Source organism: Arachis stenosperma, chromosome 6 (assembly GCF_014773155.1).
Source record: "Arachis stenosperma cultivar V10309 chromosome 6, arast.V10309.gnm1.PFL2, whole genome shotgun sequence".
NCBI classification, from domain to species: Eukaryota; Viridiplantae; Streptophyta; class Magnoliopsida; order Fabales; family Fabaceae; genus Arachis; species Arachis stenosperma.
Window position 1 is genome coordinate 29989941 of NC_080382.1, and position 10477 is coordinate 30000417.

At 39.1% G+C, this 10477-nt stretch overlaps 1 non-coding gene across 1 annotated transcript; it reads left to right on the forward strand.

The window, feature by feature from the left end:
- Positions 1–8982: 8982 nt before the first annotated feature.
- Positions 8983–9086, forward strand: LOC130938573 (small nucleolar RNA R71). Its single transcript, XR_009069734.1, has one exon. It is a non-coding gene; the product is annotated as a small nucleolar RNA R71 (small nucleolar RNA).
- Positions 9087–10477: the final 1391 nt, after the last annotated feature.

Consider the following 10477-nt stretch of genomic DNA (forward strand, 5'->3'; position numbering starts at 1 on the left):
TAGAACACATTGAAGGAGAAGAACTTCTGTTAGCTTGGGTAGCTATGAGAACTCTGTGCTTACTCTCCTTGTCTCAAGCTTTGGCCGTTCATCCTTATTATAGAAGGGGAACCTTCCAAGGTAGAAATGTAACACCCTACCATACAGAGTCTTATGCTTAAGTCATAATTCAGAGATGGCAAGGTATTACAACCTCTAAAATAAAAATTTAGTACGTATAGTAGTGTGAAAAATGATTATAACTAGGAGCATTTGAAGAAAAAGGGGTAAAACAAAATCGTATCTCGAAAGCACAACACTCTGATTGATAACGTAACGAATAAAGGATAAACCAATGCGAGATTATATATATACAGAGGAGTGTCAAAAACAGGAATATCAAAACTCAAAATTTAGTTTTGAAGATAACCGGTCCGAGCATAACAATATATACATGTAAACAAAATAGGAACCAAAGGAAACCCAAAGGGACATAAATACAGGAAACCTATTCTCCAAAATCCCCTCTAAGAGGATTCATCACAGTTTGTATTATTAGTGGAGATAAAGTATCTAAGCAAAACATATAAACCAAACTAGAGTCCTGAGAACAAGGATGTTCGCCAATCCAGAAGTCTCCAGCATTCTTCAGCGAGAAGCCTCTCGTCCTGCATCTGAAAATCACAAAATTTGAATGGGTGAGAATCAGAGGTTCTTAGTATGGTAACAACGCCCACATATCTAACATGTAATGTCCTAGGAAAGCCAAAGGCAATCCTAGAACTTCCACCAGATAAATTCAAAGCTTATAAACAGACTAAACCATAAATGGCAACTGGCTAAAGATTTTTTAGTCTATCTATTACTTCCCTTTCTAATTTCTTCAGACCTCCCAACCACTAGCAGGAGTATAAAATGGCAAACATAGATATATCAAATAGAGATATACAAATAGGAACAGATAAGGCATTTAGACAATTAGCAAGTAATATGCAGTCAAATAGGCAATCTCACACAATTCACATGGTATGCATATGATGAATGCCTGTCCCTAATGGCTGATGATATCATCTGTCGGTTATATAGCCAACCCAACAAGTCCTGGTAGCTAACCATTGAACTGTCCCTCTATCGTGCATCCCCAACTCGAGTTATCCTCGATCATCACCATGATCATAATCATAATCCATATCCAACACCCTCACTAGGGTATATTCACGGGGGCGAGCTCATCCGGAACTTTCACAGTGTCTAGCCACACTTACGACATAGGGTCAGCAGAGTATCGAGTCTCCACCTAGAGAACGTGGTGGCTAGCCACTGCTTTCACCCAAGAAAACTCGTATCTCAGATAGTGGAAGTGCAACATTCATATTTCATTCAATAGCATATATGCATTTATAATCGGCCATAAATCAATAAAGGCCCCACCATAATTCGGAAATAACTTAGCCATCCGGCTCACGGTTCAATCCAGAACCAGCCAATTTCTTAATAAATACAGCCCTTCGGCTCATGGTACACACAACACTTCTACCGCCATCCTCCGTATCTCATATAATCATCTTTGATCATCATTGATCATAACTTTCCCCTTGCTTCATTCACAAGTTACCACATCCTCTAGCTCCTTTTTCATTGCTAGGCATATCATAATGATTTAAGACATAAGGGGTGAGATCGGAAGCTTAGAAGTATGAAATTTAGCTTTTAAAACTCAAAAATCAACTTTGGGATGAAAACAGGGCCACGCGTACGCGTCCTCCACACGTACGTGTGGATGGCCACAAAGTTCATTGACATGTATGCATTGCCCACATGCACACGTGGGTGGGAAAATAGCCAAATGACGCGTACGCGTTAGCCACGCGTACGCATGGGTGCGTTTGTGACCCACGCACAAAACTGGCACAACTCTGGCATAACTCTCGGGAAATGGCTGGGCATTTGGTGCAGCACATCGACGTGCACGCGTGGACCACGTGCACACGTGGATGGTGCGTTTTTGAGAAATGTCGCGTATGCGTCAGGCACTGATAAGCGAATAATTTATACGCTTTTTGGCATTATTTTTAGGTAGTTTTTAGTAGTATCTAGCTAATTTTGGGGATGTTTTTATTAGTTTTTATGCAAAATTTACATTTCTGGACTTTACTATGATTTTGTGTATTTTTCTGTGATTTCAGGTATTTTTTGGCTGAAATTGAGGGACCTGAGCAAAATTCTGATAGGAGGCTGACAAAGGACTGCTGATGCTGTTGGATTCTGACCTCCCTGCACTCAAAATGGATTTTCTGAAGCTACAGAACTCCAAATGGCGCGCTCTCAATTGCGTTGGAAAGTAGACATCCAGAGCTTCCCAGTAATATATAATAGTTTATTCTTCATTCAAGTTTAGATGACGCAAACTGGCGTTTGGTGGACGAAATTGTGATCCTCTTTGTATTTGCATGAGATTTAAAAATTGGCTCTATTGGAATTCATGATCACAACTTCATTCAACTTAACCAGCAAGTGTACTGGGTCATCCAAGTAATACCTTACGTGAGTAAGGGTCGATCCCACAGAGATTGTTGGTATGAAGCAAGCTATGGTCACCTTGTAAATCTCAGTTAGGCAGATTAAAGGGTTATGGGTTTCGAAAATTAATAATAAATAGAAAATAAAAAGGGATAGAAATACTTATGTAAATCAATAGTGAGAATTTCAGATAGGCATGTGGAGATGCTAGAATCCTTTCGAATCTCTACTTTCTTATTGCTTTCATCCAATCCTTCTTACTCCTTTCCATGGCAAGCTGTATGTAGGGCATCACCATCATCAATGGCTACTTTTAATCCTCTCGGGAAAATGGTCCTATGCGCTGTCACTGCACGGCTAATCGTCTGGAGGCATCACCCTTGCTGATGGCTACATCCCATCCTCTCAGTGAAAATGGTCCAAATGCTCTGTCACAGCACGGCTAATCATTTGTCAGCTCTCAATCAGGTTGGAATAGAATCCCTTGATTCTTTTGCGTTTGTCATCACGCCCAGCCTTCAGGAGTTTGAAGCTCGTCATAGTCATTCAATACCGGAATCCTACTCGGAATACCACAGACAAGGTTAGACTTTCCGGATTCCCATGAATGCCACCATCTATCTAGCTTATACCACGAAGATTCGGTTGGGGAATCTAAGAGATATGCGCCCGGCCTAGAGTAGAACGGAAGTGGTTGTCAATCACGCGCGTTCATAGGTGAGAATGATGATGAGTGTCACGGATCATCACATTCATCAAAGTGTTGTGCAACGTATATCTTGGAATAAGAATAAAAGAGAATTGAATAGAAAGTAATGGTAATTGTATTGAAATTTGAGGTACAGCAGAGCTCTACACCCTCAATCTATGGTGTGCAGAAACTCCACCGTTGAAAATACATAAGTGAAAGGTTCAGGCATGGCCGAATGGCCAGCCCCCATGATCTGAGAACTATGCATCCCCAGATGTTCCTTAGATCTAAAGTGATCAAAATATTTCTAATACAATAGTTAAATGTCCTATATATACTAGACTAGCTACTAGGGTTTACATGAGTAAGTAATTCATGCATAAATCCACTTTCGGGGCCCACTTGGTGTATGCTTGGGCTGAGCTTGATCTATCCACGAGCTGAGGCTTTTCTTGGAGTTGAACTCCAAGTTATAACGTGTTTTGGGCATTCAACTCCGGATCATGACATGTTTCTGGCGTTTAACTCTAGACAGTAGCATGTACTTGGCGTTCAACGCCAAATTACGTCGTCAATTTCCGAATAAAGTATGGACTATTATATATTGCTGGAAAGCTCTGAAGGTCTACTTTCCAACGCTTTTAAGAGCGCTCCATTTGGAGTTCTGTAGCTCCAGAAAATCCATTTTGAGTGTAGGGAGGTCAGAATCCAACAGCATCAGCAATCCTTTTGTCAGCCTTTTTCAGAGTTTTGCTCAAGTCCCTCAATTTCAGCCAAAAATTACCTGAAATTACAGAAAGCCACACAAACTCATAGTAAAGTCCAGAAATGTGAATTTAACATAAAAACTAATGAAAACATCCCTAAAAGTAGCTTGAACTTACTAAAAACTACCTAAAAACAATGCCAAAAAGCGTATAAATTATCCGCTCATCACAACACCAAACTTAAATTTGTTGCTTGTCCCCAAGAAACTGAAAATCAATTAGGATAAAAAGAAGAGAATATACTATAAACTCCAAAATATCAATGAATATTAATTCTAATTAGATGAGCGGGACTTGTAGCTTTTTGCTTCTGAACAGTTTTGGCATCCCACTTTTTCCTTTGAAGTCTAGAATGATTGGCTTCTCTGGGAACTTAGAATTTTGGATAGTGTTATTGACTTTCCTAGTTAAGCATGTTGATTCTTGAACACAGCTACTTATGAGTCTTGGCCGTGGCCCTAAGCACTTTGTTTTCCAATATTACCACCGGATACATAAATGCCACAGACACATGACTAGGTGAACCTTTTCAGATTGTGACTCAGCTTTGCTAGAGTCCCCAGTTAGAGGTGTCCAGAGCTCTTAAGCACACTCTTTTTGCTTTGGATCACGACTTTAACCACTCAGTCTCAAGCTTTTCATTTGGACCTTCATGACACAAGCACATGGTTAGGGACAGCTTGATTTAGCCGCTTAGGCCTGGATTTTATTTCCTTGGGCCCTCCTATCCATTGATGCTCAAAGCCTTGGATCCTTTTTACCCTTGCCTTTTGGTTTTAAGGGCTATTGGCTTTTTCTGCTTGCTTTTTCTTTTTCTTTCTATTTTTTTTCCATTTCTCTCTTTTTTTTCGCAAGCTTTCTTTTTCACTGCTTTTTCTTGCTTCAAGAATCAATTTCATGATTTTTCAGATCATCAATAACATTTCTCTTTGTTCATCATTCTTTCAAGAGCCAACAGTTTTAACATTCATAAATAGCAAGATCAAAAGACGTATGCACTGTTCAAGCATTCATTCAGAAAACAAAAAGTATTGTCACCACATCAATATAATTAAACTAAATTCAAGGATAAATTTGAAATTCATGTACTTCTTGTTCTTTTGAATTAAAGCATTTTTCATTTAAGAGAGGTGAAGGATTAATGGATTTTATTCATAGCTTTAAGATATGGTTACTACATACTAATGATCATGAAGTAGAGACACAAAACAGATAAATACAGCATAAAAAAAAAACGAAAAGCAGAAAGAAATAAGAACAAAGAATGAATCCACCTTTAGTGGCGTCTTCTTCTTGAAGGACCAACAATGTCCTTAAGGTCTTCTATGTCCCTTCCTTGCCTTTGTTGCTCCTCCCTCATTGCTCTTTGATCTTCTCTTATTTCTTGGAGAATGATGGAGTGCTCATGATGTTCCACCCTTAATTGTTCCACATTGTGGCTCAAATCTTCTAAGGAAGTGTTGAGTTGTTCCCAATAGTTGTTGGGAGGAAAGTGCATCCCTTGAGGCATCTCAGGGATTTCTTGATGATGAGCTTCCTCATGCATCTCTTGAGAACCGTGAAGGGTCTCTCTTGCTTGCTCTATCCTCTTCTTGGTGATGGGCTTATCCTCTTCAATGGAGATGTCTCCTTCTATGATAACTCCAGCTGAGTAACATAGATGGCAAATAAGGTGAGGAAAAGCTAGCCTTGCCGTGGTGGAGGGCTTTTCGGCTATTTTGTAGAATTCATTGGAGATGACTTCATGAACTTCTACTTCCTCTCCAATCATGATGCTATGAATCATGATGGCCCGATCCACAGTAACTTCAGATCGGTTGCTAGTGGGAATGATGGAGCGTTAAATGAGCTCCAACCATCCTCTAGCTACAGGCTTGAGGTCCAGTCTTCTTAGTTGGACTGGCTTACCTTTGGAGTCTCTCTTCCATTGAGCTCCTTCCACACATATGTCCATAAGGACTTGGTCCAACCTTTGATTAAAGTTGACCCTTCTAGTGTAGGGGCGTTCATCTCCTTGCATCATGGGCAAGTGGAATGCCAACCTTACATTTTCTGGACTAAAATCTAAGTATTTTCTCCGAACCATTGTGAGATAATTCTTTGGACTCGGGTTCATACTTTGATCATGGTTCCTAGTGATCCATGCATTGGCATAGAACTATTGAACCATTAAGATTCCGACTTGTTGCATGGGGTTGGTTAGGACTTCCCAACCTCTTCTTCGGATTTCATGTCGGATCTCCGGATACTCATTTTTCTTGAATTTGAAAGGGACCTCAGGGATCACCTTCTACTTTGCCACAACATCATAGAAGTGGTCTTGATGGCTCTTGGAGATGAATCTTTCCATCTCCCATGACTCGGAGGTGGAAGCTTTTGTCTTCCCTTTTTCCTTTTCTAGAGGATTCTCCGGCCTTAGGTGCCATTGATGGTAATGGAAAAACAAAAAGCTTATGCTTTTACCACACCAAACTTAAAATATTGCTCGCCCTCGAGCAAGAGAAGAAAGAAGAGAAGAAGAAGAAGAAGAAGAAAAAGGAGGAGAGTGAAGTTTCGGCCATATAGGGTGGGACTGGGTGGGAAAAATGTTTTTGAATTTTGAAGGTAGGTGGGGTTTATGGGGAAGAGTGGATGGATGTGAGTGGTGAAGGGGGTAATTGGGAAGAGAGATTGAGGTGATTGGTGAAGGGTTTTGGGAAGGAGTGTTTATTGGGAAGAGAGATTCAGAGATTGAAGTTGTTGGGAAGTGTGACATGGGGAAGAGTAAAATAGGATTAGGAGGTAAGGTGGAAATATGTTCGGTGGGGATCCTGTGGGGTCCACAGATCCTGAGGGTGATCCTGTGGGGTCCACAGATCCTGAGCTGTCAAGGAATTCCATCCCTGCACCAAATAGGCATGTAAAATGCCATTGCACACCATTCTGGCGTTTAAACGCCGAGTGGTGCACGTTCTGGGCGTTCAACGCCCATGTAAAGCATGTTTCTGGCGTTGAACGCCAGTTTCATGCTTGTTACTGGCGTTCAGCGCCAGCTTTTCTTCTAGGCACATTCCTGGCGTTCAGCGCCAGAATGTTGCTTGTTTCTGGCGTTCAGCGCCAGATTCATGCTCTGTTCTGGCGTTGAACGCCAGCCTGTGCTTCCTCCAGGGTGTGATTTTTCTTCTGCTGTTTTTGATTTTGTTTTTAATTTTTGTATTTTTTTCGTGACTCCACATGATCATGTACCTAATAAAACACAAAATAACAATAAAATAAAATAAAATAAAAATTAGATAAATAAAATTGGGTTTGCCTCCCAACAAGCGCTTCTTTAATGTCAATAGCTTGACAGTGGCTCTCATGGAGCCACAAGGTGATCAGGTCAATGTTGTATAGTCCCAACACCAAACTTAGAGTTTGGATATGGGGTCTTAATACCAAACTTAGAGTTTGGTTGTGGCCTCTCAACACCAAACTTAGAGTTTGACTGTGGGGGCTCTTCTTGACTCTGAACTGAGAGAAGCTCTTCATGCTTACCCTCTTTTGTCACAAAGGGATGGCCATGTGCCTTAAACACAAGGTAGTCCCCATTTAATTGAAAGACTAATTCACCTCTGTTGACATCTATCACAGCTCCTGCTGTGGCTAGGAAAGGTGTTCCAAGGATGATGCATTCATCCTCTTCCTTCCTAGTGTCTAAGATTATGAAATCAGCAAGGATGTAAAAGCCTTCAACCTTTACTAACACGTCCTCCACTATTCCATAAGCTTGTCTTAATGACTTGTCTGCCAATTGTAATGAGAACAAGGCAGGTTGTACCTCAATGATCCCCAGCTTCTCCATTACAGAGAGTGGCATAAGATTTATCCCTGACCCCAGATCACACAGAGCTTTTGCAAAGGTCATGGTGCCTATGGTACAAGGTATCAAAAACTTGCTAGGATCTTGTTTCTTTTGAGGTAAAATTTGCTGAATCCAGGTATCCAGTTCACTAATGAGCAAGGGAGGTTCACTTTCCCAAGTCTCATTACCAAAAAACTTGGCATTCAACTTCATGATAGCTCCTAAATATTGAGCAACTTGCTCTCCAGTCACATCTTCATCCTCTTCAGAGGAAGAATAGTCTTCAGAGCTCATGAATGGCAGAAGAAGATTTAATGGAATCTCTATGGTCTCTATATGAGCCTCAGATTCCTTTGGATCCTAATAGGAAACTCCTTCTTGCTTGAGGGACGTCCAGGAGGTCTTCTCACTAGGATTTCGTCCTCCTCCTCCCTTGTGCATTCGGCATATTGATTATACAATGGCCTTGCACTCTTTTGGATTCTCTTCTGTATTGCTTGGAAGAATACTGGGAGGAGTTTCAATGACTTTCTTACTCAGCTGGCCCCTTGTGCCTCCAGATTTCTAATGGAGGATCTTTTTCACTCATGAAACTGAAAGGGCCTTTGACAAATCAGAGACTAGATTGGCTAAATTAGAAGTGTTTTGTTCAGAATTCTCTGTCTGTTGCTGAGAAGATGATGGGAAAGGCTTGCTATGCTTAGCCTATTGCGTCCACCATTGTTAAAGCCTGTTGAGGCTTTTGTTGATCCTTCCATGAGAAATTTGGATGATTTCTCCATAATGAGTTATAGGTGTTTCCATAAGGTTCACCCATGTAATTAACCTTTGCCATGGCAGGGTTCTCAGGATCATAAGCTTCTTCAGAAGCTGCCTCCTTAGTACAGTTGGATGCATGTTGCCATCCATTCAGACTTTGAGAGATCATGTTGACTTGCTGAGTCAGCACTTTGTTCTGAGCCAATATGGCATTCAGAGCATCAATTTCAAGAACTCCTTTCTTCTGAGGTATCCCATTATTCACGGAATTCCTCTCAGAAATGTACATGAATTGGTTGTTTGCAACCATATCAATGAGTTCTTGAGCCTCTTCAGGCGTTTTCTTTAGGTGAATGGATCCACCTGCAGAATGGTCCAATGACATTTTCGAAAATTCAGATAGACCATAATAGAATATATCTAATATGGTCCATTCTGAAAACATGTCAGATGGACATCTTTTGGTCAGCTGCTTGTATCTTTCCCAAGCTTCATAGAGGGATTCACCATCTTTTTGTTTGAAGGTTTGAACATCTACTCTCAGCTTGCTCAGCTTTTGAGGAGGAAAGAATTTATCCAAGAAGGCAGTGACCAGCTTATCCCAGGAGTCCAGGCTATCCTTAGGTTGTGAATCCAACCATATTCTAGCTCTGTCTCTTACAGCAAAAGGGAAAAGCATGCAAGAACTCAGTTAAAAACTGATAAGGATCTTCATATGGAAGTCCATAAAACTTGCAGTTTTGTTGCATTAAAGCAACTAGTTGAGGCTTAAGCTCAAAATTATTGGCTCCAATGGCAGGAATGGAGATGCTTCTTCCATCAAATTTGGACGTTGGCTTTGTGAAGTCACTAAGCATTCTCCTTGCATTATTATTATTTTCGGCTGCCATCTCCTTCTCTTGTTCGAAAATTTCTGAAAGGTTGTTTCTGGATTGTTGTAATTTAGTTTCTCTTAGTTTCCTTTTCAGAGTCCTTTCAGGTTCAGGATCAATTTCAACAAGAGTGCCTTTTCCCTGTTCCTGCTCATATGAAAGAGAAGAAAACAAGAAAAAAAGAGGAATCCTCTATGTCACTGTATAGAGATTCCTTTATGTTAGTAGAAAAAGAAAGGGGAGAAGAATGTAGAAGAGGGGATTCGGATATTTAGATGGAGAGAGGTGAAGAGAAGTGTTAGTAATTAAATAATTAAATAGAACAAGAAAAGAGAGGGAGAATTTCAAAAATAATTTTAAAAAGGGATTAGTAATTTTCGAAAATTAAAGATAAAATATAATTAAAATTAAAATTTAGAACAAAAAGAATTTTTGAAAAAGAGGTGAGATATTTTCGAAAATTAGAGAGGGAAAAGTAGTTAGGTGGTTTTGAAAAAGATAAGAAACAAACAAAAAGTTAGTTAGTTGATTGAAAAAGATTTGAAATCAAATTTTAAAAAGATAAAGATAAGAAGTTAGATAAGATATTTTGAAATCAAATTTTGAAAAGATAAAATTTTGAGAAGATAGATAAAAAGATAAGATAAAAATTTTAATAAAAAGATATTTTGAAAAAGATTTAACTACAAGATAAATTCTAGAATTTAAAAATTGAACCTTTCTTAACAAGAAAGTAACAAACTTCAAATTTTTGAATCAATCACATTAATTGTTAGCATATTTTCAAAAATTTGATATAAAGATAAGAAAAAGATTTTGAAAATATTTTGAAAAATATTTTTGAAATTTTCGAAAAATAGAAAAAAAATGAAAAAGATATAATTTTTGAAAAAGATTTTGAAAAGATAAGATTTTTAAAATTGAAATTTTAACTTGACTTGTAAGAAACAACTAATTTTAAAATTTTTTTTGACCAAGTCAACCCAAAATTTCGAAAATTTGGAGGGAAATAAGGAAAAGATATATTTTTTATTTTTGAATTTTTAATTATGAGAGAGAAAACAAC